The 16,608-nt window shown below is 46.2% G+C and overlaps 1 protein-coding gene and 1 long non-coding RNA gene across 7 annotated transcripts in view; one reads left to right on the top strand and one right to left on the bottom strand.

Moving 5' to 3' along the window:
• The window catches only part of LOC138800628 (uncharacterized), a 208,803-nt gene extending 204,615 nt beyond the window's left edge, over positions 1-4,188 (top strand). For all 3 annotated transcript variants that reach the window (XR_011364492.1, XR_011364493.1, XR_011364491.1), the window contains one exon: positions 3,989-4,188. This is a non-coding gene — a long non-coding RNA (uncharacterized lncRNA). The remainder of the gene's footprint in view (positions 1-3,988) is intronic.
• The window catches only part of GLI2 (GLI family zinc finger 2), a 452,275-nt gene that overhangs the window by 176,106 nt on the left and 259,561 nt on the right, over positions 1-16,608 (bottom strand). The window lies entirely within an intron of this gene.

Genomic DNA, 16,608 nt, shown 5'->3' with positions numbered 1-16,608 from the left:
ATCTGCTGCAGAGAACGGCTTTGAAGATTTCCTGCAGAGTAAACAGGCGTCGTGTAGAGCGCCGGGCCCCGTGCATTCAGCCTTTGATTCTTGGCTTGTTTCTGGAAGGAATAATTGGGGCGCTGAAATCTAAAATGCGAGCGGACGATATTTGAAGTTCACACGACGCGCTTCATTACTTTTTGAAGAGGCTAAAAATAGCTCCCTTATAATATTACAATGGAAAATATCAAAGCGGAGCTGGTGGTGACACCGGGGTCTGTGCAGGTGGTGGAGGCTGTGAAGTCCATGCGGTGCAGGTGGGGGGGCTGTACGTGTGTGTGTGTGGGGGGGGGGGGGGTACATCTGAAATGCCTTAAACTAGGACAGGGATAAGGTCCTTCTAGATCCTGGATAAACCCCCTGGACTTTTCTCCACTCCTCTCTAAATAAGAGTGTTACTGCAGTAAAAACTTTCTGACTTTTGTGGCCATTCTGGAGCTCTCTGCTGGTTTGTTAGAGGGGTGACTTTGTAGTCACCCTCTACAGGAAGATGGAGGTAATGCAAGGGGAATAGTGGTGCACATGGTGGAACAATCACCTGCTCATATCTGTGCCAATCACATCACACAGTGGGCTCCCCAACCAAGCCCCTGCTTACTGTCTGTGACCATAGATCACCCAGAGGCCATGTTGGCAAATTACACAGATAGCTGAACAATGACAATAACAGATATACACACAACAAAGACTAGGGCATAGTGTAACCAGGTCTACCATGTCTCCTGAACTCCTCCATAAATCATCAGCCAGAAGACAACACTGCTAGAGGGTCCTGAGCCGGGAACAATGGACCCAAACAACTATCTGGGCCTCTCCCCCTAAGTTCAAAGTAGAATCCAAAAAAGTTAAAGGGTTAATGAGAGCTTATGCAGCTTTATTTATTGTCCCCATGCATATCAAGGAAACATAAAGCAACTTTATACATTTTTTGGAAGTTGCCTGAAGTTTTAGCAGTAAGAGACAGAGAATGACTGCAGAACGGGACTACACTGGATTGTTTGTAGTCTGTCGCCATGGAGACACATAGATCTGTATACATAAAATTATGTAAATGAGATATGCCCTATATGTCTGTTCATCCTGAGCTTGCTTGTTCACATAAAGACATCCAGCCCTGCTGTATACTGACACAGGGTGAGGGGGATAGAGGTAGATGTGGCCCTTGGCTACATGGTGTCCAGTATGGCTCAGGGACCCCAGTGCTGACAGATGTGGAGCTCCCCTTTAAGGCACCTTTGATGTGCTGCTGTGTGAATCATTCCCACCTGATGTAATAGGATCTCTATGAGAAGTCTATGATGGCGTCCATCCCACACAATAGCTATAAGTGAACCCCCCCCCATGGCTGACCTTCTGTATGGAGGGGGCTCTTAGATGTTCCCTGCGGGGAGACCGGGCCCACACTCCTGACACAAAGGCTATCTCATTGTTCTGGGCAGATATTGTATCCATAAGAGCGGCGGGATACATGTAGTAGCACCTGCGCGGCCCCATTGTGAAGGTCGCATACCAGGCCGCACAGGCCGAGCCCTCCCCTTCTATTAAAGATACAATATGTTACATTCTTCCTTTTGTTCTTGGATAAAATGGATTCAAGTCCACGTCCAAGTAAAAAGAGTCTCCGGTAACTTAATCATAGGCTGGAAGCATTGTATCTGGTCTGACAAAGGGTAATGTGAGCCTCTGGCTGGCCCGGTGACCTCCACATACCAGCGGCCTGTCCTCCTGCCCTCCACCACCCGGACACCTCCACCTATCCATCAATCCCCCCAGCTATCCCGCCAGGGGCCGGAGTCATGCCCCCATAGCAGAGAGGCAGAAGGGTAAATGATGAGCGTCCATCTATATCCCGGACAATAGGGGGCAGGGGTGAAAGGCAATATAAGGTCAGGTGTAGGGGGTGCAGGTGAGAGACTACGGGGTGCGGATCACAATGAATGCTGCCGACCTGCCTGTAAACCCCGGATATTGTTCAGTATGAATATAGATTATTAATACAAGATATAGTTCCTGGCTAGACCCAGAGCAGCGCGCAGTGGTATACAGGGGGCCTTACTGTTACAATGGCCTGTACTACCGCACTGCATACTGGTGTCACCATCTTATACTACCGCACTGCATACTGGTGACCCCCTTATACTACCGCACTGCATACTGGTGTCACCATCTTATACTACCGCACTGCATACTGGTGACCCCCTTATACTACCGCACTGCATACTGGTGTCACCATCTTATACTACCGCACTGCATACTGGTAACCCCCTTATACTACCGCACTGCATACTGGTGTCACCATCTTATACTACCGCACTGCATACTGGTGTCACCATCTTATACTACCGCACTGCATACTGGTGTCACCATCTTATACTACCGCACTGCATACTGGTGACCCCCTTATACTACCGCACTGCATACTGGTGACCCCCTTATACTACCGCACTGCATACTGGTGTCACCATCTTATACTACCGCACTGCATACTGGTGTCACAATCTTATACTACCGCACTGCATACTGGTGACCCCCTTATACTACCGCACTGCATACTGGTGTCACCATCTTATACTACCGCACTGCATACTGGTGTCACCATCTTATACTACCGCACTGCATACTGGTGTCAGCATCTTATACTACCGCACTGCATACTGGTGACCCCCTTATACTACCGCACTGCATACTGGTGACCCCCTTATACTACCGCACTGCATACTGGTGTCACCATCTTATACTACCGCACTGCATACTGGTGACCCCCTTATACTACCGCACTGCATACTGGTGACCCCCTTATACTACCGCACTGCATACTGGTGTCACCATCTTATACTACCGCACTGCATATACATTGATTGGTGGTCTATTAGCGTCCCCCTTCAGTACAGTAATTGTACTACATCTTCTCTACTGCACTATACTAGTGTTGAGCGAACTTGGATACCGCTTAATACAGGATGTAACTCAGGATCAGTAATGTAATGTATATGCACAGTGACCCCACCAGCAGAATAGTGAGTGCAGCTCTGGAGTATAATAAAGGATGTAACTCAGGATCAGTAATGTAATGTATGTACACAGTGACCCCACCAGCAGAATAGTGAGTGCAGCTCTGGAGTATAATAAAGGATGTAACTCAGGATCAGTACAGGATCAGTAATGTAATATATGTACACAGTGACCCCACCAGCAGAATAGTGAGTGCAGCTCTGGAGTATAATAAAGGATGTAACTCAGGATCAGTAATGTAATGTATGTACACAGTGACCTCACCAGCAGAATAGTGAGTGCAGCTCTGGAGTATAATAAAGGATGTAACTCAGGATCAGTAATGTCATGTATGTACACAGTGACCCCACCAGCAGAATAGTGAGTGCAGCTCTGGAGTATAATACAGGATGTAACTCAGGATCAGTAATGTAATGTAAGTACACAGTGACCCCACCAGCAGAATAGTGAGTGCAGCTCTGGGATATAATACAGGATGTAACTCAGGATCAGTAATGTAATGTATGTACAGAGTGACCTCACCAGCAGAATAGTGAGTGCAGCTCTGGAGTATAATACAGGATGTAACTCAGGATCAGTACAGGATCAGTAATATATGTACACAGTGACCCCACCAGCAGAACAGTCAGTGTGCCATCTCTCGGCTCTGGGATATCGGAGATTACATGTAATGCTAGTAGTTGTTAGTTTCTCCCGTCTCTGATATAGTGCAGTGATGTCTCAGGTAATATCCGCACTTTGTCATATGAGACAAAGATCCAACATGGCTCCAAGTGGTCCAAGATGGCAACTTCTAAAAGTTCTTCTGCTTTGTGATTCTGCAGCAGTTTCCGGGGCATGAAGGGAGTTGTAGTTTGGAAACAGGTGGAGAGACAATGTTTGGGGAATAATGATGTAAGACAATAACCCCCATCATTGTTTCCATCCACCTCAGTCACAGCTGATATCATAGAGGATTCCTGGTGACAAGGCTGCGACAATGTTCTTCCTTTCCTTCTCACATCTCCGGGAGATAAGCTGAAGGTCGATGCCTCCGGTTCCCAGTGTCCGTCATGAGACTTTATCTCCGGTCGTGGTCTCCAGATTGTGCTCAGAACTTGTGTAAATGGGAAATAAATGAGAAAGCAAAGTATTAATGAGAATGAAGCCACATACAGAATGTGTCCACAGCTCTGATATATATATATCCAAATAAAAAAGTTCCAGCAGCACTTTGCCTGAAGGTGGTAATGGGTGCCAGCAGATTCAGGTCAGAGACCACTGACCAAATGTAGATTAATGTAGTAAAGTCCACAGCACTCGAGGAGTAGGCCAAAATCATAAGCTAATTTATTCAAAAGAACATGTGAAAATAGCAGCAAGCACAAGCGCTTGTACTTTCTGTTGTTTTCACATGTTCTTTTGAATAAATCACCTCACAATTTTGGCATACTTTTCAAGTGCTGTGGACTTATATATATCCTACCTGCCCTGTGCCCAGTGTAATCTCCACTGTACATTACAGAACAGCACTATATACTGTACAGTACATTACAGAACAGCACTATATACTGTACAGCACATTACAGAACAGCACTATATACTGTACAGGACATTACGGAGCAGCACTATATACTGTACAGGACATTACAGAGCGGCACTATATACTGTACAGCACATTACAGAGCGGCACTATATACTGTACAGGACATTACGGAGCGGCACTATATACTGTACAGGACATTACGGAGCAGCACTATATACTGTACAGGACATTACAGAGCGGCACTATATACTGTACAGGACATTACGGAGCAGCACTATATACTGTACAGGACATTACAGAGCGGCACTATATACTGTACAGCACATTACAGAGCGGCACTATATACTGTACAGGACATTACAGAACAGCACTATACTGTACAGGACATTACAGAGCAGCACTATATACTGTACAGGACATTACAGAGCAGCACTATATACTGTACAGGACATTACAGAGCAGCACTATATACTGTACAGTACATTACAGAGCAGCACTATATACTGTACAGGACATTACAGAGCAGCACTATATACTGTACAGCACATTACAGAGCGGCGCTATATACTGTACAGGACATTACAGAACAGCACTATATACTGTACAGCACATTACAGAGCAGCACTATATACTGTACAGCACATTACAGAGCAGCACTATATACTGTACAGGACATTACAGAGCAGCACTATATACTGCACAGTACATTACAGAGCAGCCCTATATACTGTACATTACAGAGCGGCACTATATACTGTACAGCACATTACGGAGCAGCTCTATATACTGTACAGGACATTAGAGAGCGGCACTATATACTGTACAGCACATTACAGAGCGGTGCTATATACTGTACAGGACATTACAGAACAGCACTATATACTGTACAGCACATTACAGAGCAGCACTATATACTGTACAGCACATTACAGAGCAGCACTATATACTGTACAGGACATTACAGAGCAGCACTATATACTGCACAGTACATTACAGAGCAGCCCTATATACTGTACATTACAGAGCGGCACTATATACTGTACAGCACATTACGGAGCAGCTCTATATACTGTACAGGACATTAGAGAGCGGCACTATATACTGTACAGCACATTACGGAGCAGCTCTATATACTGTACAGGACATTACAGAGCAGCACTATATACTGTACAGACATTACAGAGCGGCATTATATACTGTACAGCACATTACAGAGCAGCACTATATACTGTACAGGACATTACAGAGCAGCACTATATACTGTACAGTACATTACAGAGCAGCCCTATATACTGTACATTACAGAGCGGCACTATATACTGTACAGCACATTACGGAGCAGCTCTATATACTGTACAGGACATTACAGAGCGGCACTATATACTGTACAGCACATTACGGAGCAGCTCTATATACTGTACAGGACATTACAGAGCAGCACTATATACTGTACAGACATTACAGAGCGGCACTATATACTGTACAGCACATTACGGAGCAGCTCTATATACTGTACATTACAGAGCGTCACTATATACTGTACTATATATATAATGTACAGGACATATACTGTACAGTACATTACAGAACAGCACTATATACTGTACAGTACATTACAGAACAGCACTATATACTGTACAGGACATTACAGAGCAGCACTATATACTGTACAGGACATTACAGAGCAGCACTATATACTGTACAGCACATTACAGAGCAGCACTATATACTGTGCAGGACATTACAGAGCAGCACTATATACTGTACATTACAGAGCGGCACTATATACTGTACAGGACATAACAGAGCAGCACTGTACAGCACATTACGGAGCAGCACTATATACTGTACAGGACATTACAGAGCAGCACTATATACTGTACAGGACATTACAGAGCGGCGCTATATACTGTACAGGACATTACAGAGCGTCACTATATACTGTACAGGACATTACAGAACAGCACTATATACTGTACAGGACATTACAGAACAGCACTATATACTGTGCAGGACATTACAGAGCAGCACTATATACTGTACATTACAGAGCGGCACTATATACTGTACAGGACATAACAGAGCAGCACTGTACAGGACATTACAGAGCAGCACTATATACTGTACAGGACATTACAGTACAGCACTATATACTGTACAGCACATTACAAAGCAGCACTATATACTGTACAGGACATTACAAAGCAGCACTATATATTGTACAGGACATTACAGAGCGGCGCTATATACTGTACAGGACATTACAGAGCGGTGCTATATACTGTACAGGACATTACAGAGCAGCACTATATACTGTACATCACATTACAGAGCAGCTCTATATACTGTACAGGACATTACAGAGCAGCCCTATATACTGTACAGGACATTACAGAACAGCTCTATATACTGTACAGGACATTACAGAGCAGCACTATATATTGTACAGGACATTACAAAGCAGCACTATATATTGTACAGGACATTACAGAGCGACGCTATATACTGTACAGGACATTACAGAGCAGCACTATATACTGGGCAGGACATTACAGAGCAGCACTATATACTGTACAGGACATTACAGAACAGCACTATATACTGTACAGGACATTACAGAGCAGCTCTATATATACTGTACAGGACATTACAGAGCAGCGCTATATATACAGTACAGGACATTACAGAGCAGCACTATATACTGTACAGTACATTACAGAACAGCACTATATACTGTACAGGACATTACAGAGCGGCACTATATACTGTACAGGACATTACACAGCAGCACTATATACTGTACATTACATTACAGAGCGGCGCTATATACTGTACAGGACATTACAGAGCGGCGCTACATACTGTACAGGACATTACACAGCAGCACTATATACTGTACACTACATTACAGAGCGGCGCTATATACTGTACAGGACATTACAGAGTGGCGCTACATACTGTACAGTACATTACAGAACAGCACTATATACTGTACAGGACATTACAGAGCGGCGCTATATACTGTACAGGACATTACAGAGCGGCGCTACATACTGTACAGTACATTACAGAACAGCTCTATATACTGTACAGTACATTACAGAGAGGCACTATATACTGTACAGCACATTACAGAGCAGCACTATATACTGTACAGGACATTACAGAGCAGCACTATATACTGTACAGCACATTACAGAGCAGCACTATATACTGTACAGGACATTACAGAGCAGCACTATATACTGTACAGTACATTACAGAGCAGCACTATATACTGTACAGTACATTATACACAACATTCAACAAAACCAGCAATTATAGTACAGTAGTCACTAACTCCTCACTCATCCTTTACCATATAGACTTCCCCCACCCCAGCACTGTAAAGCGGTGCACTGACTGTACTACTATCGTACTGCATATACACTCCAGCAGTCTTATACAGTACTGTTCTGTATGTGAAGCCTCACCAGTGCTAAACTCACCAGGTACAACCCACCATCCACACTCGCATAAATGTTCAGACACCGAGTACTTCAAGACTGGGGGCCCAAAAAGTGTTTGAGAACCGAGCAAGAGTTTGAGAATCAAAGCAAACTTTCCTTGAAAATACAGTTTGAGGCTATGAGGCTATTAGGCTTGGGAGATGACCCAAGGATGGTGTAACTACTGTGTAGGTGCTTGAGTAATAACCACTGAGTCCTGTTATCATAAATAAACTCCTCTTTACTGAAGAAATAATACACCAGCTGACAATAGACTTCTGACTTGACTGGACAGAATCTGTGCTGAGAGCTTCCTAGGTAGACTAATACTGCTGGCTTGGTTGCGTGCTGAGAAGAGTAGAGAGCTGAGAGGAGCCGGTCGTGAGAGTCCCAACCCAGTTTAGAAATGTGCTCTGCCGGAACTTTAAAAGAAGAAGTAGAAGAGTACTTGAGAGTAGAAGAATACTTGTGACCGTGTTTCTACCTGTCGTGATACCACCTATTGGCCTGCAGTGTCGGGTGACCCGTCCTAACAAGGTGACACGAGCCCGAGTCCTTGTTACCTGAGTTGAGCAAGGTGGTTTCAGGATTGTGCAGTAAACTGGTGTGTGAACTGGGCCTGTTTTTACTTTTATGTGCCACACCCGCTTGCTTCTCAGCTTCCTGGCAACGTGGGAGTTAAACTGATTACTGGGAGACTTGATTTATGCAGCTGAGTTTCTCTGCCTATCTGGAACCTGGAAGATCAGAGCGCCAGTCCTATGGGGATCTGGACCAGGCTCTTGGTCAGCATAAAATAAAGCTGAGGCAGTGTCCCAGCGCTGGCTGTTAGGTTTCATACCCTGGTCCCAGCTCCCCCTGCCTATTCCTGCGATCCTCGTCCTAACTCCCTCTGTTTGCTCGACTTCGTTACCTAACCTCTGGCTTGACTTTTGACTATCGAATTGTTACTTGATTCTGTACTACGCTGCCGTTTGGTTCTGACCTTGCTTGTTTGACTATCCTATGTTGTGTTTGTCTGTCTTATTCTGTGTGCACGTATCTAGCACAGGAAACTTCTTTGTGGTTGTCCATGGCCGCCTAGGGCCGGTTGAGGCAAGTTGGTAGGGACAGTTGGTGGGGTCAGCGTCAGGGCTCACTGTCGTGTCTTGTCCCTGCCTCCCCTGTCCTGACAGGTGGCCAAGATTACCAAGTTACACCTGCGCTGCGAGATAGAGTACGTAGGCTTCTAGCAACTTTGCTCTATCCGGATCAGTTCCTCTAGCTTTAGGATACTATCTTGCACCTTTAGAAACGTTCAATGGCGTGGGTTGGGATGATCCTTGTCTTGCCCTCTCTGGAGTGGTTTAGCACTGAATAGTTAGAAGAATGCTTGGTTGCTTGAAAAGAAAGAGTCTCTGGGTCTCCCATGTGCGTCTGTCTACTACCACACTCCTGACTAGACTGAACTGGACTTATTCTCTTGTCCCTGACAGGGGACGTGGCCGAGCCAGGGCTCGGCTGGACTACAGCAGGGACTGTCTTGTCTTGCTTTCTCTTTCTATCAAGACTTGAATGAGACTGACTATGTGTGGGTGTTCACTTCCTCTCTCCATGTGACAACTTCCTACAGGGTATGTTATAACTCCTGTGAGTGGTGGAGAAGAGAGTGTAGAAAAAAAAATCGTTCCTGTGTATAGGGAGGACAGGAGAGATGACTGACAGCCAGGTGACTGGTCATGTGTATATTGAGGACGGGAGAGATAATTGATAGCCGGACAATCGTTCCTGTGTATGGGGAGGTGGGGAAAGATAACAAAGTCCGACGATTGTTCCTGTGTATGGGGAGGACGGGAAAGATGACTGACAGCTGGACAATCGTTCCTGTGTATGGGGAGGAGGGGAAAGATATTTGACAGCTGGAGATTCGTTCCTGTGTATGGGGAAGACAGGGGATACAGTGGTATCTCCGTTCTCGAACTTAATTGGTTCCAGAAGTCAGTTTGAGAACCGAGCAGTGTCTTCCCATAGGAAATAATGTAAATGTGTTTAATTGGTTCCAGCACCCACTGATAATTACCTACAATACCTATATATTACATTGTATGGTGCCCAATATAATCCCTACAGGACATTACAGAGCAGCACTATACTGTACAGTACATTACAGAACAGCACTATATACTGTACAGTACATTACAGAACAGCACTATATACTGTACAGGACATTACAGAGCAGCACTATATACTGTACAGCACATTACAGAGCAGCACTATATACTGTACAGCACATTACAGAGCAGCACTATATACTGTACAGGACATTACGGAGCAGCACTATATACTGTACAGGACATTACAGAGAGGCACTATATACTGTACAGGACATTACAGAGCAGCACTATATACTGTACAGTACATTACAGAACAGCACTATATACTGTACAGGACATTACAGAGCAGCACTATATACTGTACAGGACATTACAGAACAGCACTATATACTGTACAGCACATTACAGAGCAGCACTATATACTGTACAGGACATTACAGAGCAGCACTATATACTGTACAGCACATTACAGAGCAGCACTATATACTGTACAGGACATTACAGAGCAGCACTATATACTGTACAGGACATTATACACAAGAAACATTTAACAAAACCAGCAATTATAGTACAGTAGTCACTAACTCCTCACTGTATAGAGTCCCCCCCCAGCACTGTAGAATATGGGAGATGGTGGTGCACTGACTGTACTACTACTGTGCTGTATATGCACTCCAACAATCTTATGCAGTACTGTACTATATGTAAAGCCTCACCAGTGCTAAACTCGCCAGGTACATTCCACCATCCACGCTCGCAAAAACGTTTAGATACAGAGTACTTCAAGACTGGGGGCCCGAAAAGTGTTTGAGAACCGAACAAGAGTTTGAGAACCAAAGCAAACTTTCCTTGAACATACAGTTTGAGAACCGAGCAGTTTGAGAACCAAGGTACCACTATATAACTGACAGCCGGACAATCGTTCCTGTGTATGGGGAGGATAGGAGAGATAACTGACAGCCGGACAATCGTTCCTGTGTATGGGGAAGACGGGAGAGATAACCGTCAGCCGGACAATCGTTCCTGTGTATGGGGAGGACAGGAGAGGTAACTGACAGCCGGACGATCGTTCTTGTGTATGGGGAAGACGGGAGAGATAACAGACAGCTGGACAATCGTTCCTGTGTATGGGGAGGACGGGAGAGATAACTGATAGCCTGACGGTTGTTTCTGTGTATGGGGAGAACGGGAGGGATAACTGACAGCCGGACGATCGTTCCTGTGTATGGGCAGGACGGGAGAGATAACTGACAGCCGGACAGTAGTTTGGCCGTTAGTTATTGAAGGTGTACGGCCAGCTTTAATCACTGGGTCATCAGGAGCCTCAGTCCTGGTACCGATTGAAGGGTTTAGTAGCCATCTCAGAATAATTCTGGACCTGGGCTCCAGGTCATGTAAGAATCCCAATGAGAGGATCTGTGATAAGCCGCAGGGGCAGCCGAGGACACCGAGGAACAGAGCTGCACGTGACTGCGATCTGGAGATTATTCTTCCCCAGTCGCTTACATGGACAGAAGGTCATTTATCTCACAATAAAACACATTCTATACAGGAAGGAAAATCCATAGATAAAGAGGGCTGTATGGGAGCGTCACCTGGTCCCAGCGTTACCTCAGGGAACCTCCCGGCATGTCGAAGTGACTGCAGCTCCCCCTCCCCCCTCCCTCAATGTTCCTTGCAGGACGGGTGACAAAACCCTTTGCTTGCTTTGCACAGTGGTCTAATTTATTTTGGGCTATTCACGGCTCTTCTGTGCTGCCATTTGATGCCGACCAATGCATTTACTGATGAAAAGATGTACCCAAGGCAGAATGGGGCAGGATCCAGCGGGCACCATGCCAGGCTGTCATTGGTGGAACAAAACCCACCCCTACAGTACCCAGCAGTCACCGCTCATTATCAAACGATGTTCTTTTCTCTTTTTTCCCCCCTTCCTTATTTATCCCTGTTAAGTTGGGAAGTCTGAGAATTGCGCTTCCAGGGCGGACAAAGCATCCGAAAAAAGGAGAAGAGAGGAGGATTGTGCTCCGAGTCCTGAGGGATCTGCAAGGAAAGACCCCACACACATTCATGGCAGCTGTAATAGATCGCTGACATCCGTGCAAATAGGAACATTGTCCGGCGACCACCGTGTAAAAATTCCCTCAGATCAGAAACAAGTGTCGAGAACCGAAGGGTTAAAGCGGTTGTTCACCAAATTTTTTTTCAAATCAACTGATTTCAGAAAGTTACATAGATTTGTAATTTGCTTCTATTTTAAAATCTCCAGTCTTCCAGTACTTATCAGCTGCTGGATGTCCTGCAGGAAGTGGTGTATTCTCTCCAGTCTGACACAGTGTTCTCTGCTGCCACCTCTGTCCATGTCAGGAACTATCCAGAACAGGAGAGGTTTTCTATGGGGATTTGCTGCTGCTCTGGACAGTTCCTGACATGGACAGAGGTGGCAGCAGAGAGCACTGTGTCAGACTGGGGAGAATACACCACTTCCTGCAGGACATACACTAGCTGATAAGTACTGGAAGACTGGAGATCTTGAAGACTGGCTGTCTGGGGTGGATGGGTGCTGGTGTAAGCCGTACCATGGAGACAGAACACTGGTAAAAGGAACAGTGCTCATGCATGACGCTGCTCCATTCATTCTCTGTGAGAGACACAGCTCAGTTATTTAGCGCGACGGCACACATACATGACCCACTACTCTGTCCTAACAGGAGACTGTGAGGGACTTTGGAGGTTGGACACCTCTCAGTCAGCCACAGGATAGAAGATAACCTCTTGATGGGAAATACCCCTTTAAGAACTGCTGCCGGCAGTCACCACTAGAGAGAGCTAAGTGCATACTGTGTAATTCTTGATTTCACTGTATAAACAGTATACAGCTCAGCCTCATGCTGTCCTCTGTGTCTATGCAGCGGACGTGGAGCTCTGTGTAATAACGTCTGACTCTAATTCATATAAAGAAGTTTTTCACAAACTGTAAATATAAAAAGAAAGGAGGTTCACTATTACCTATTGCTACCATAGGACGTTCCCTTAAATATGGAAACTCCACATCCATGCCAATTGTTCTCCGGCACATGGTGATGACTGGGGGGCACATACTTTGCTCCCCGGCACATGGTGATGTTTTGGTGGGGGGGCACATACTTTGTTTTCCGGCAAATGGTGGTGTTGGGGGGGGGGGCACAAACCTTTTTCCCTGGCACATGGAGATGTTTGGGGGGCACATACTTTGTTCTCTGTCACATGGTGATGTTTAGGGGGCACATACTTTGTTCTCTGTCACATGGTGATGTTTGGGGGGCACATACTTTGTTCTCTGTCACATGGTGATGTTTGGGGGGCTCATACTTTGTTCTCTGTTACATGGTGATGACTGGGGGGCACATACTTTGTTCTCTGTCACATGGTAATGACTGGGGGGGGGCTCATACTTTGTTCTCTGTCACATGGTAATGACTGGGGGGGGGCTCATACTTTGTTCTCCGTCACATGCTGATGACTGGGGGGCACATACTTTGTTCTCTGTCACATGGTGATGTTTGGGGGGCTCATACTTTGTTCTCTGTCACATGGTGATGTTTGGGGGGCACATACTTTGTTCTTTGTCACATGTTGATGTTTGGGGGGCACATACTTTGCTCTCCGTCACATGGTGATGTTTGGGGGGCTCATACTTTGTTCTCCGTCACATGCTGATGACTGGGGGGCACATACTGTGTTCTCCGACACATGGTGATGTTTGGGGGGCACATACTTTGTTCTCTGTCACATGGTAATGACTGGGGGGGGGGGCTCATACTTTGTTCTCCGTCACATGCTGATGACTGGGGGGCACATACTGTGTTCTCCGACACATGGTGATGTTTGGGGGGCACATACTTTGTTCTTCAGCACATAGTGATGACTGGGGGGGGGGCACATACTTATTTCTCTGGCACATGGTGATGACTGTGGGGGTACATACTTTGTTCTCTGGCATATGGTGATGTTTGGGGGGCACATATTTCTCTGCTTCATAGGAAGTTGGGGGGGGCACATACTTTATTTTCCAGCGTATGGTGATGTTTGGGGGGCACATACTTTTTTCTCTGGCAGGTGGTAATGTTTGGGGGGGCTCATACTGGGGAGCACATACTTTGTACTTCAGCACATGGTGGTGTTGGGGGGGTGCACATACGTTCTTCTCCGGCACATGGTGGTGTTGGGGGGGGGTGCACATACGTTCTTCTCCTGCACATGGTGGTGTTGGGGGGGGGGGGGCACATATGTTCTTCTCCGGCACATGGTGGTGTTGGGGGGGGGGCACATATGTTCTTCTCCGGTACATGGTGGTGGTGGGGAGGGGGGGTGCACATACTTTCTTCTCCTGCACATGGTGGTGTTGGGGGGGGGGGCACATATGTTCTTCTCCTGCACATGGTGGTGTTGGGGGGGGGGGGTGCACATACGTTCTTCTCCTGCACATGGTGGTGTTGGGGGGGGGGGCACATATGTTCTTCTCCGGCACATGGTGGTGTTGGGGGGGGGGGGGGGTGCACATACGTTCTTCTCCGGCACATGGTGGTGTTGGGGGGGGGGGGGGCACATACTTTCTTCTTCAGCACATGGTGGTTTTGGGGGGGACACATATATACTCCTCCGGCACATGGTGGTGTTTGGGGGGGTGTCTGGGACCTGTTCCTAATAATATGTGTGGCTCCTATCTGAGGATTCCTTCTCTTCTAGTAAACATGATCTGGCGGCAGCCATAACACGTCACCGTGCAGTAATCTGTGTTCTCTTCTGTATCTTCTGCTGTGAACCAGACACAATATAAATAGCGTGGAGGCGAGAATGAGATTGGCGTCACCCGCTCCGGAGCCGCGCACGGGATAATCTGTGGTCCGGGCAATGAATAGTTAATAGAGTAAATATTAATCCCATGTTACTGGTCCCCTACATATCGGATATGTTTTATGGGCTCCTGTACTGGCGGTGACCCAGCTTTCCTGAGTCCCTGCACGGCACAGGAGCTTACATAACTATTAATGGCCGGCAATGGAAACATTGTGACGTGAGAAGCGAGCGGGCGGCCGGCCAGGGACTTATGTAAAGTCACTGGGATCTTATTAATGCTCCTCTGGAGTCTAGACGCCGTGATCTCTGCGAGGACAGGGGGTAAAGCAGCGGCATGCAGGTCAGTAGGCAAAGCTGGATTATATAACACGATGGCATAACGTCCACTTCCTTTCCCATCTGAGTCATAGGCGTAGAGCCGATAATTACCTGGTCATTAATATTACACATCCTGTAATAACGGCCCTCAGGAAATAATACTGTAGAGGTAACCGTACACGATGTGATCTAATAGCAGTATATTTCCTCAAACCCGATGTCACGTTCCTGGAGCCGATCCATTACTATACAACCCTTAGGTATGATGCATTGTCCTGCTGACAGTCTCCTTCTACCATGGGGAAAACAAACACCATGGAGGGATGAACTTGGTCACCATGATGGCTAGATAAGCTCTACTGTCCAAACATCCATCTACTGGTATCAGAGGAGCTGGGTTGCACCAACACATCCCCCCTCACCATTGCACCTTCTCCACCAGCTTGAACTGTTTACACCTGACAGGATTCATGTTAATTGTGCAGAATTTCGCCCTCATCAACATGGATCCATCTGACCGGCCATGTTTCTCCACAAAGATCTGTATCCATCTAACAGGCCATGTTTCTCCACAACGATCTGGATCCATCTGAACGGCCATGTATTTCCACCGAGATCTGGATCCATCTGACTGGCCATGTTTCTCCACAAAGATCTGGATCCATCTGACTGGCCATGTTTCTCCACAACAATCTGGATCCATCTGATCGGCCATGTTTCTCCACAAAGATCTGGATCCATCTGACTGGCCATGTTTCTCCACAACGATCTGGATCTATCTGAACGGCCATGTATTTCCACCGAGATCTGGATCCATCTGACCGGCCATGCTTTTCCACAGAGATCTGGATCCATGTGACCAAATATGTTTCTCCACCGAGATCTGGATCCATCTGACCGGCCATGTTTCTCCACAGAGATCTGGATGCATCTGATTGGCCATGCTTTTCCACAGAGATCTGGATCCATGTGACCAAATATGTTTCTCCACAGAGATCTGGATCCATCTCATCTTTTTTATTAAAGTCAATGAAGGATAGAAATTTGGTTTCTAAATATTTTATATTTGTCCATTAACTTGACTAAATATACAATGAAGATGTCAGAGTCTCAGAGGTTGTCAGGAGAAATGACCTCCATATTAGAGGAATGATCCTGAAAACGCTATTTCCATCATTAATAGATGCGCGGCCCGACCTGTGCCAAAACCTGATCTGAAAAGAAAGTGGTGGAACAATGACGTCCCGAGATCTCTCCTCCTGCCAAGGAATGAACTGGAATAAATTAGGTT

Source organism: Dendropsophus ebraccatus, chromosome 9 (genome assembly GCF_027789765.1).
Source record: "Dendropsophus ebraccatus isolate aDenEbr1 chromosome 9, aDenEbr1.pat, whole genome shotgun sequence".
NCBI lineage: Eukaryota > Metazoa > Chordata > Amphibia > Anura > Hylidae > Dendropsophus > Dendropsophus ebraccatus.
The sequence above is the reverse complement of the archived record's forward strand: the minus strand, read 5'-3'. Positions and strand labels throughout refer to the sequence as shown.